Source organism: Vipera ursinii (assembly GCF_947247035.1).
Source record: "Vipera ursinii genome assembly, chromosome: 5".
NCBI lineage: Eukaryota > Metazoa > Chordata > Lepidosauria > Squamata > Viperidae > Vipera > Vipera ursinii.
In genome coordinates, this window is record NC_139518.1 from 3,342,289 (window position 1) to 3,354,932 (window position 12,644).

The following is a 12,644-nucleotide window of genomic DNA, read 5'->3' on the forward strand; positions in this document are numbered from 1 at the left end:
GATGAATGCAGGACAGATTTCCTACAGGAGGAAAAAAAAGAATATCTTTCTTCTCTTTCTTCCATTCAGAAACCTCCCGATTAATTTCTTCCCCGTTCCTCTGAATTAATAACTTCTTCATTAATTCTTGGCTCCCCTTTTCCCCGGAAGAAGACATGGTGAGGACGTGCGCTATCCTAAAGAAATATGCCTCGAAAAAGTAGGAACAGCTTAATCGACTGAATGAAAGACAGGCAGTCCTCAACTTGCGACCACAGTTGCCAGGTGTCCGGATTTTGATCATGTGACCTGGAGGATACTGCAACGGTCATAAAAATGGTCCTAAGTCACTTTTTTCGGTCCCTAAAAGAAATGTTGTAAGTCAAGGACTTAAATTTTTAGGTTTTTATCCTACCTTTATTACTTTATAAGTAAGGCGGCAAACACATCCAAAGTTCCTGTAGGAGATGACCAGGCTGAGCCCGAGGGAGGGAGTCAAACGAGTCATAAGTAATAATATAAATGTTGGAAGGGACCTTGGAGGTCATCTAGTCCAACCCCCTGCTCAGGCAGGAAACTCTAGACAATTGGCTGTCCAGTCTCTTCTTAAAAATCTCCAGTGTTGGCGCATTCACAGCTTCTGCAGGCAAGTAGTTCCACTGATTAGTTGTTCTAACTAATTCCTCCTTAATTCCAGGTTGCTTCTCTCTTTGGTTAGTTTCCATCCATTGCTTCTTGTCCTGCCGTTTGACTGTTAGTAGTTCAGATTCCTGTAGAGAGCTTAAGCTTGCATTCAATTTTTTTTTATTAAAGAGTTTTACAAAAAAAAATTCAATACATATCCCCAAAACCCACCCACCCCAAGCTTGCATTCAATCTTGATGTTCATTTGAACTGGCTGGATTTTCTGATTTTTCCCCCCTGCCATGTGACAGTCCCCTCTGAGCCAGGGAAGCTGGCTGGGTGAGTTTAGGGCTAGTCGCTATGGCTCAGAACTAGACCACCTCACAGGGTTTTTGGTAGAGGGAAAATAGGAGGAGGAAAGAATATTTATGTTCATTGCCTTCACCTGTCTAACCCCACATTAGACACCAAAGCCAGTAGGGTGAGTTTGGACCAATTAACCAGGAGACTGTGAGTTTTAGTCCCGCCTTAGGCATGAAAGCCAGCTGGGTGGCTTTGGGCCAATCCCAGGAGACAGTGAGTTCTAGTTCCACCTTAGGCTTGAAAACCAGCTGGGTGGCTTTGGGCCAATCCCCAGGAGACAGTGAATTGTCTTAGTCGTGAAAACCAACTGGGTGCATTTGGACCAATCACCAGGAGACAGTGAGTTCTAGTTCTACCTTAGGCTTGAAAACCAGCTGTGTGGCTTTGGGCTAATCCCCACGAGAAAGTGAATTGTAGTTCCGTCTTAGTCGTGAAAACCAACTGGGTGGATTTGGACCAATCACCAGGAGACAGTGAGTTGTAGTTCCACCTTAGGCTTGAAAACCAACTGGGTGACTTTAAACCAATCCTTCTCTCTCAGCCCAACCTACCTCACAGGGTTGTTGTGGGGAGACTAGGAGGAGAAAGGTGTCTTGGATATGTTCACCGTCTTGAGGTATTTATTAAACATAATAAAGGTGAGATATCAATAAATAATTCCAGTGCCCACCATTTAAGACAGCTGATAATAAAAGAGGAGGCCCAGTGGTCTGAAAATCATGGAGATGGACCCCATTAGACTGCTGTAATCTTTTCTCTTTTTTTCCTGCCTGTTTGGCAAATCCTTACCACCTTGGGGAGCCTAGCTGGCCAAAATATATACATATATTTCTTGCATGCTCCTGTGATTTTAACAGCTGCAGGGCTGGCAGAGTTCCAGCTTGAATGAGGCTTTCTCCATAATTGCACGTGGTTGCCAAAAATCTGAAATTCTGCTTCTTAAACAGAAGCCTTTGCCAAAATTGAGCTGGCTGATCCAGGGTGAAAAAGAAACTCCAAATTTTGCCCGTTCTTCCAGAAAAGGCTTGCTTCTTACCACTTCCTAACTTTGACATGGTGACTCTTTCACACTACGCTCAACCAGAGTTAAAATCCCAAAAGATGCATTCATATCATGTACTAAACTTGATTTTTTTTAAAAAAAAACAAAACAAAACACCACATTTAGCATGTTCTGAAAATCCAACCCTGCCTGGTTAGCAAAGGGTTTAAAGTTAAACCGATGTTTCTCAACCTTGGCATCTGGAATTTGTGTGGACTTCAACTCCCAGAATTCCCCAGCCAACATGGCTGGCTAGGGGATTCTGGGAGTTGAAGTCCACATGTCTTAAATTTGCTAAGATTAAGAAACACAGTGCTAGAGATGACCAAAACCTTTTTTGTTTTCCTGGATTTTTTTCCCTACGTTCCCCTGATTACGGAATTCTGAGAGTTGAAGCCCACACCAATTCCAGATGCCCAAGTTGAGAAACACTGGTTTAAAAATATTAAGCTATTCCAGAAACCTGGTTATTTCCAAAGCACTTTAAGCTTTATGGATAAATGAATCCAGGTTTGTGCGGACCTCTTTAAATTTTATTTTTAGGATCCTGAGGTAAGCAACGCAGAGAGAGAAGGAGTGCCCTATTTTGAGAGAAAACAGTTGCATATTTGGACACTGACAAGCAAAGTTTTGGACTTAGGTCTTTAAATTTCTTCCCTCTTTCCCCACAACAAAAAGTTTCTGCACATAAACCTCACCCTTTCTACACAGGCCTTTATAATATGTTAATTCAGCTTAGGGTACCAGTGGCTTTTAATCACATTTTTGCCTGGTCAGTTCCTCTGCCGGTTAACACTCCAAAGTCAGCAAGTCAATTGGAAGACAAATTAAAATACAGATAGTCCTTGACTTACAAACATTTGTTTAGTGACCGTTCTAAGTTACGTTGAAAGAAAAATCAGGTCCAGTTCCAAGGCGGCTGTCTCAGAACTGCATGCTGCTGTTGGTTCTGCTCACCATTAAACCTTCTTTCCTAAGTAGCCAGCCTCCATTTTATTTCCAGCATCTTAGCCTCCATTTTCTTTACTCCCGGCTTGGAACCAGACCTGTTTTTTTCTTTCAACGGTTACAATGGCACTGAGAGAGAAGTTTTTTCTTTCAACAGTTACAATGGCACATGACTGTTTTCACACACGTACGACCGTTGCAGCATCCCCGTGGTCACATGGTCAAAATTCGGATGCTTGGCCAACTGGTTCATATTTACGACAGTTGCAACGTCCCAGAGTCATTTGATCACCACTGGTAACTTTCCCAGTCGGCTTCTGACAAGCAAAATCAAAGTTGGAAGCCGGATTCCTTTAACGACCACGTGATTCACTTAACAGCTGCAGCGATTCGCTTAACAATGGTGGCAGAAAAGGTCGTAAAATGGGGCAAATAAAAGCTGTGCTCTTCAGCAATAGAAATGTTGAACTCCCTCGGGGTCGTAAATACATCGACCACCTGTATTCGAGGCCTTTTTCATTCCAGAAAAAAAAGCACAGTATGCACAACAGGAAAATAAAGACAGGTTTTTAGTGACCGAGGAAATGCTGCTTACATTTTTACAGTGGCCAAAGGCCTGGGATGAAGAAATGAGGGTTTGAGACAGAAGGATTGGTGAAGAGTTGTGATGTTTTTCAAAAGGCTTAACACGCAGCAACTTTGCTGTTGTTGAGAAGGCTTTTCGACTTTTGCCAACGATAACCGGAAACCAAATTTGGAATGTGGCATAGCTACAGCAACATTCAAAGTTCAGAATACTGTTACTTCCTCTCTCAGTCTAGCAGATTTTGGAACCATGCAAGGAAACGTTGCAGGACTATTGTGAGGGACAGCGTCAGTGAAGGGGTGAAGGGGTGGACAGGCGCTGGGGATAATCAGATTCGAATCCAGTGTTTCTCAAACTTGGCAGTTTTAAGACATGTGGACTTCAACTCCCAGAATTCCACAGGCAGAATACGGGGATCCTAGGATTTGAAAACTGGCTGAAGAATTCTGGGAGTTGAAGTCCACGCATAGGGTTAGGAATTTCTGGGGTTTGAAGTCCATGCATGTTGGATGAGGAATTCTGGGAATTGAAGTCCATGCATGCTGGATGAGGAATTCTGGGAATTGAAGTCCACATATCTTAAAAGTTGCCAAGTTTGAGAGATGATGTTCCAATCCATCGCCAGGCATGAAAAGAGACCAGATTTGTCCCTCTCTCTCTGCCCAATCCTGGTCACTGGGTTGTTGTTGTAGAGAAAATAGAAGAAAAATAGGAGAGAGAGAGAGGGAGAAAGAGAGAGAGAGAAAGGAAGGAAGGAAGGAAGGAAGGAAGGAAGGAAGGAAGGAAGGAAGGAAGGAAGGAAGGAAGAGAGGAAGGAAGGAAGGAAGGAGAGAGAAAGAAAAAGAAGGAAGGAAGGAAAGGAAGGAAAGGAAGGAAGGAAGGAAAGAAAGAAAGAAAGAAAGAAAGAAAGAAAGAAAGAAAGAAAGAAAGAAAGAAAGAAAGAAAGCCACATTGGGTTGTTTTTGACTCCAAAGCAACATGAAGATAGATTCTTTTTCTGTGATGCTCTGTCTCTAAGTTGGTCTTTCAAGTTTTTCACGTTCAAAGCTGTCCATGCTCCTCCTTTCCTGCTTCTCTAACTTTCATTGCCTTAGAACGATGGCCCCTTTATGACTTAATGGACTTCAACTCTCAGAAGTCATGAGCCAGCCAGGCTGGCTCAGGAATTCTGGGAGTTGAAGTCCACAAGTCATAAAATGGTCATAGTTCCCTCACGCTGGCTAAGGAATTCTGGGAGTTGAAGTCCACACGTCATAAAAGGGTCATAGTTCCCTCACGCTGGCAGAGGAATTCTGGGAGTTGAAGTCCACAAGTCATAAAAGGGTCATAGTTCCCTCACGCTGGCTGAGGAATTCTGGGAGTTGAAGTCCACAAGTCATAAAAGGGTCATAGTTCCCTCACGCTGGCTGAGGAATTCTGGGAGTTGAAGTCCACAAGTCATAAAAGGGTCATAGTTCCCTCACGCTGGCAGAGGAATTCTGGGAGTTGAAGTCCACAAGTCATAAAAGGGTCATAGTTCCCTCACGCTGGCTAAGGAATTCTGGGAGTTGAAGTCCACACGTCATAAAAGGGTCATAGTTCCCTCACGCTGGCAGAGGAATTCTGGGAGTTGAAGTCCACAAGTCATAAAAGGGTCATAGTTCCCTCACGCTGGCTGAGGGATTCTGGGAGTTGAAGTCCACAAGTCATAAAAGGGTCATAGTTCCCTCACGCTGGCTGAGGAATTCTGGGAGTTGAAGTCCACAAGTCATAAAAGGGCCTTGGTTCCCCCCCTCTCCCCCCCCCCGCCTTAGTGTCATGCCAAACACCACAGCTTGCCCAAGTCTGATCTTTATAGGAATAGCCCACGTCACATTATCCTAACATCTTTTCCAAGGCCTTCGTGGCTTCGTGGCCTACCAAATGCTCCTCATGTGTGTACAGTAATTCTCGATTTACGACCACAACGGAGCTGCAAATCTCCATTGCTAATCCAGGCAAGCATTAAAGTGAGTTCTGCCTCATTTGATGACCTTTCGGCCACAGCTGTTAAGTGAATCACACAGTTCTTAAGCGAATCGGGGTTCCCTGTGGACTTTGCTTGTCAGAAGACCCCAGGACACGGCAACTGTCATCAATATGAGTCAGTGGCCAAGCGGCTGAATTTTAATCCCATGATCATGGGGATGCTGCAACGGTCATAAGTGTGAAAAACGGTCGTAGGTCACTTTTTTCAGTCCCGTTGTAACTTTGAAGGGTCACTAAATGAACCGTTGTAAGTCGAGGACTACCTGTATTTCTTTCAGAATAGAACTGGAAGGGACTTTGGAGGTCTTCTAGTCCAACCCCTTGCTCAAGCAGGAGATCCTATACCCTCTGGGGGATGTTGCAACGGTCGTTAAGTGTGAAAAACGGTCATAACAACTTCCGTCCTGTCTCCAACCTTCGCTTCCTTGCGAAGGTCGTTGAGAGCGTGGTGGCACGACAGCTCCCTTTGAACCTGGAGGAAGCTGAATATCTAGATCCGTACCAATCGGGTTTCAGACCGGGGCACAGCACGGAGACGGCATTGGTCGCGCTGGTGAATGATCTCTGGCGGGCCCGAGATAGAGGTTATTCTTCTGTCCTGGTCCTATTAGATCTATCAGCGGCTTTTGATACCATCGACCATGGTATCTTACTGCGTCGTCTTGAGGGGCTGGGAGTGGGAGGCACCGTTCTGCGTTGGTTCTCCTCCTACCTCTCGGACCGTTCGCAGACGGTGTTGGCAGGAGGGCAGAGGTCAAGCCCTAGGCCTCTTAATTGTGGAGTGCCTCAGGGTTCGGTGCTCTCGCCCCTCCTGTTCAACATCTATATGAAGCCGCTGGGAGAGATCATCCGTAGCTTCGGGGTGAAATATCATCAATATGCTGATGATACCCAGCTATTCATCTCCACCCCGAACCAACCCAGTGATGCCCTTGATGTGATGTCCCGTTGTCTGGAAGCGGTACAGATTTGGATGGGAGAAAACAGGCTTCGACTCAACCCGGCCAAGACTGAGTGGCTGTACATACCGTCATCTCGTTTAGTCCAAGAGGTTCCATCTCTGACTATAGGAGGAGAGATGTTACCTCCCATTGATAAAGCACGCAATCTGGGCGTCCTCCTAGATCCACGACTCAGTTTTGAAGATCACATTGGAACCGTGGCTAGGGGGGCATTTGCCCAGATTCGTCTTATATACCAATTGCGCCCCTTTTTGGACCGAGATGCCCTACGTACAGTCACCCACGCACTCGTTACCTCCCGTATTGATTACTGTAATGCTCTCTACATGGGGCTGCCCTTGAAGACCACCCGGAGGCTTCAGCTGGTGCAGAATGCAGCTGCACGGGTTGTGATGGGAGCTTCCCGATACTCCCATATTACACCCCTCCTGCGTGAGCTGCATTGGCTACCAGTTGCCCTCCGGGTGAGATTTAAGGTGCTGGTACTTACCTTTAAAGCCCTACATGGCTTAGGTCCGGGATACTTGCAGGACCATCTGCTGCCGGGAACAAATTCCCATCGTCCAGTACGCTCACACAGAGAAGGCCTCCTCAGGGTACCGTCAGCTAGGCAATGTCGGCTGGCGACCCCCAGGGGGAGGGCCTTCTCTGTGGGAGCACCAACCCTATGGAATCAGCTCCCCCCAGAGCTTCGGATAGCCCAAAACCTCCAATCCTTTCGCCGCGGCCTCAAAACACACCTGTTCCACCAGGCTGACCTAGACTGACAGGCATTTTAATTAATTTATATTTAGTATTTTTAATTCATTTTTAAATTCTCTAATTTTTATTGCACTGATGTTCTCAATTTCATTTTATCTTGATTTATGTACTTATTATATGTTTTATTGTGAGCCGCCCTGAGTCCTTCAGGAGATAGGGCGGGATATAAATCCCATCAATAAATAAATAAATAAATAAGTCACTTTTTTTAATGCCGCTGTAGCTTTGAATGGTCACTAAACAAACTGTTGTAAGTCGAGGACTACCTGTATTTCTTTCAGAATAGAGCTGGAAGGGATCTTGGAGGTCTTCTAGTCCAGCCCCCCCCCCCCACTCAAGAAGGAGACCTCTACCCTTTCAGACGGGTGGCGGTCTGCAGTCTTTTCTTAAAATTCCTCTCCTCTCGATGGTTGACCCTCCAAGGCAGAAGCTGTCCGCCATCTCCACCTCATCAATTCCAAACTTTCCCTGACCTGGGTCAAGGGGGTTGTGTGAAGACCTCAAGATTTCTCGGAGCTCCTCACAAACTCTCCCCAGAAGGAAAACTGGTAGCCAGGCGTATAATCCAGATATCGGCTACTGTTTGAATCCCCAGGTGCAGAGCCAAGGGTGAAAAGGTGGTAAGCTGACAACTCCACAGCTGCCGATCCAGTTTCACCGCCTCGGAAAGCCTTGGGGGGTTAGGGTGTTTGGGAAACACAGAAGCGCCCCAACCCCACGTGGCCGGCTACCTATTTGGCAAGGCGTGAGAGAACAGCGTGTCTTTGCAGATCCCGGGAGAGAGAGCTTTTGGGGTGACTCCTGTCTTGATGTACGTTTTAATTTCCAGGAGCTGAGTTTTTAACCAAAGGGTTGCCGTGACTCACCAGGGTTTCTTTGAAAAAAACCATACCGATGCCAGCCAGCCAAGACTAGCTCAGCCAGCACCGGCAGCTGAGGAAGCTTCTCTTCAAGTTCTTCTCCAAGGTGGTTATGTTTCGGTCCCACTGGTGGCTGGGTTAGTCCCGGTCGATGGCCTCTGGAATTCAGAACCGCTGGGAAGAGTGGCACCAAAAGAGGTAAGGTTCATATTTACCAGTTAACACACCATAGCGGTGTTCTGCTATTGCCTGTGAGAGCTTCAGAGTTGCACAGGATTCTTTGTCACACGCCGGGGGGCAATGCCCGTTCCATCATGATGGAGTATAGGTAGTCCTCGGCGTACGACCACAATTCAGCCCAAAATCCCTCTTGCGAAGTAAGGCAGCTGTTAAATGAGTTTGTTAAGTGAATCACTTCAGTGGTTAAGTTAATATCACGGTTGTTAGGTGAATCTGGCTTTCTTAGCAGGTCGCAAAAGGGGGTCACATGACACCCCCCCCAGGACCGTCATAAATACATGCCAGTTGCCGACCATGCAAATTTTGATCACGTGACCACGGGGATGCTGCAACGGCCGTAAGTGTGAAACACGGTCATATGCCAGAGCATTTGTAACTTTGAACGGTCTGTTGTTAAGTCGAGGACTACCTGTATCCACCCTTGGGATTAAACCTGGGCAGAGATCTGAAGGATATTTGGAATCTACAACTGCTTGTACTCCAAGTCCTGAGTAGGATACACACCTACCCACCCACCCCTGAAAAAAAAAGAAGGAAAAACATTGCTGTGTTGGTACAGACCAGAATTCGGATTGTCTGGCACAGATGGAGTTAAAAACCACCTAACAGTACGAAATTTCAGATGCGTCTCGTTCCTTGGAGTTATCTCCAAAGTTGACACTGGAGGTTTTTAAGAAGGGACAGGACCACCATCTGTCTGAGATGGTTTAGGGTTTCCTACTTGAGCAGGGGGCTGGACTAGATGACCTCCAAAGTCCCTTCCAACTCTGTGATTCTGCTCTGTTTTGTTCTGACAACATGATGGCAAAACATTCCTAAATATAAGGGAAATCAGTGAGTCGAATTAGTTTTTGTTCAAGTTCAAAGATGGTTTGATTAAACCTCATTTCTGCTTGCTCTGGTTTCTGCCCACTTTTTTATTCTGACTGTTTTGAAATTGGGGGGTGGGGGGGGTCCTGGCATGCCAATCAAATGCCAAGGAAAACTTTCGGGCCTGAAGTTGAAAACTGTGTACTTGCAATTGTGTAATAGTGTCTGTGATATACCTTTCACCAGGGGTCACCAACCTTGCCAACTTTTAAGATTTGTGGACTTCAACTCCCAGAATTCCCGTTGGCAACTTTAAGACCTGTGGACTTTTAAGACTTGTGGACTTCAACTCCCAGAATTCCCTAGCCAGCCATGCTGGCTGGGGAATTCTGGGAGTTGAAGTCCACAAGTCTTAAAAGTTCCCAAGGTTAGATACCACCATCAAAGAACAACACCTGCCTGTCGGACTCTACAGGTAGACAAAACTTCCAAATCCAGTCTAAACAGCTGAGTGTGCAACAAACCACAATAGGTTTGAATCTGCATGTATTAATCCCATTTATATCCCGCCCTTCTCCGAAGACTCAGGGCGGCTTACAATTGAAAGCACAAATCAATGTGCTTAGCAATAGCCTTCATTCTATGTATATGCCTTCTTATTAAAAACTACCGGTCTACATTTTGGAAAATGCGTGGGTTAAAATCTTAGGGAACTTTAAAATCCAAACAAACCAGCATCTTGTTCATAGCAGGCTTGATTTTTAGCAGTTGTTGCAAAGCAGAAAGTCTGTTCATTAATGTTGCTGTTCCTGGTGATGCTAGAATTGAGGAGAAAGAATTGAAAAAAAAATATATATATGAAATATTGGGACTTGCAGATTGAAGCTGAACGTTTATATATATAAAAAAATAAATCTGTTGTTAACGCCAGTTGTGATTGGAACCCTTGGAGCAATGTTGAAGAGACTTGCTTGATAGTTGGAAATACTGAATTTATCAGAGTTGAAGACCCTAATTTTACAAAATCCTACCTTGCTTGGAACAATCTACGTATAATCCTTAGCGCGTACTTAATGCTTTTTAAGTCCTTAATTAGGATTTAGAATTAAAAGTAGTCCTTGACTTATGACTAGACTACAACTGAGCCCCAAATTTCTATCTCTAAGTGAGACAGCTGTTAAGTGAGTTTTGCCCCATTTTGCAACCTTCCTTGCCGCAGTTGTTAAGTGAATCACTGCAGTTCTTAAGTTAGTAACACGGTTGTTAAGTGAATCTGGCTTCCCCATGGACTTTGCTTGTCAGAAGGCTGCAAAAGGGGATCACGTGACCACGGGACTGTGACTGTCATAACTCCGAGTCAGCTGCCAGGCATCTGAATTTTGATCAAGTGACCACGGGGATGCTGCTATGGTCATAAGTGTGACAAACAGCCATGTCGCTTTTTTCAGTGTCGTTGTAACTACAAACGGTTACTAAATGAACGGTTGTAAGTCGGGGACTACCCGTATTAAGTTTCCACCAGTTGTTGTGACTCAGGGCCAGCCTGTGGGTCCGACAGTCGGCTCCGATGTATCGGATGACTCAGACGAGGGGGAGGAGGGAAACGAACCGGCTGATGATGGTTCGGAGGCTTTGCAGAGCCCTCAGCCGGGGACCTCTTCTCAGCTGCGTGAGCCCGAGAGTGCGGAGGAAGATGACCCACAGCTGGCCCTGTTCAAGGACGCCCGACGCAGGAGGCAGTCGAGCAGGAACAAACAAAGAAATATTGTGGGACTCCTCGGGAGGAGGCACAGGGAGACCACGCCCTGAGCTCTCTATAAAAGGAGTGTTTGGGGAGGGGCTGGTTGCTGAAAGCAACTTTTCCGCTTGAGAAGACAAGCTCTAGTGTTTTTGTTAACTGCGTAATTAAATCTTGGCAGATGCCTTTTAGCCTTGGACGCTCTCCAGTCTCTTCTTTCTGAATAGGGGTTTGCCTTACTCAAGGCCAGAAGAGGGCTGGTTCAGAACACCAGTCTCTGACTGTGAATCTAACCATAGATTGCCCACCCAAAATAATTAATAATAAAAAAATTTTTAAAACTGGGGATATGAATGGTTAACCGTCTTGGGGTTTTCAAAAAAAAAAAAAAATTCAGCCTTTTCCAGACTGATAACAGCCTGAACATCCAAAACAGGCTATCTGTTAACAGACATCCTCTGTTACATTTTTTTTTTGCCGATATTCCTTCCTCTCTTTTATTTTTGCAATTAAATTTTGATATGCAGGAAGCGCTCCATTCATTTAGTGACAATTCAAAAGGGACTTAGGAGCCATCCTCACATTTAACGACCGTCGCAGCATCCCTTCCCCCCATAATCAAAATTTGGGCACTTGGCAACCTGGCATATATTTTCCAAGGTTGCAGCATCCTGGGATCACTTGATTGTAATTTGTGAACTTTCCAGTTGGCTTTTGGCAAGCAGTGCCAATGGGAAAAGCCGGATTTCAATCTAGGCTAATGTAAGTTGTGATGCCAAGGGCAACTTGCATCACCCCCTAACCCAGGTTTTATGTGAACAAAAAGGTTAAGAAGGATGAAGGATTAACAAATTCGGATTGGAGATTTTTCTGCTATCCACAAAGCGAGGCCGTGCAGATGAGTGTGGCAATTGACTGGGAATGGGGGAGACGCACCTCCAGAACATCTGGAAGATGCCAGGTGGGTGAGGGGAGCATTATGGAAAACCGGAGAAAAATAGGGAGAAACCACCCCAACATCTGCATTCTCTTTAATGCCCCACTGCATTTCACATGAACTAAAAACATGCAGGTCTGTCCTTACAAATTCGTGTCTGGAGGCCAAACCACGTACACATCTGCCTGGCTGAAACAAGAAGACACCTTAAAAAAAACAAAAGTTTGGCCCTGCCAGGCCTCAGTTAGGGGTGTTGTGTGAATGTAGCCCCTGGCTTTTGTCTTTTAGCATAAGCAGAACACATCATCGTCTTCGCTTTAGGGTTAATTTGCAATCCTACTGCTAAGATCTCAACCTAGTCCCTATCCTTTCAGAGAAATACATTCAAATTTATTGGCTCTCCTCAGTGTGTGCACAAAAGTTTTGCCAAGTTTTCAACCAGCTGCTCAAAATATGCTATTAATGTTTGCTGGGTCTGCAGGAATAAGAGGGGGTGGGATTTTAAAAATCTGGAAATAAATACAAACAGGGTACACTTAATGTGTACACCTATAAAGCAGCTGCTTGAAAAATTGGCTACCTGAGCTATATGTAGTTGCAAAGGCCCGAGATTTATTTATTGTAAAAAGACCATGATCTTGAGAAGGAAAGAGACGTCCCCTTTTTTTGGGGGGGGCACAATTTACCTAATTTAGTTACTGGATTTATCCCATGTCTGGATTCAGATAGTACTTTTTAGTTTGAATTAGTGTTTTTCAACCTTAACAATTTTATGAGGTGCGGACT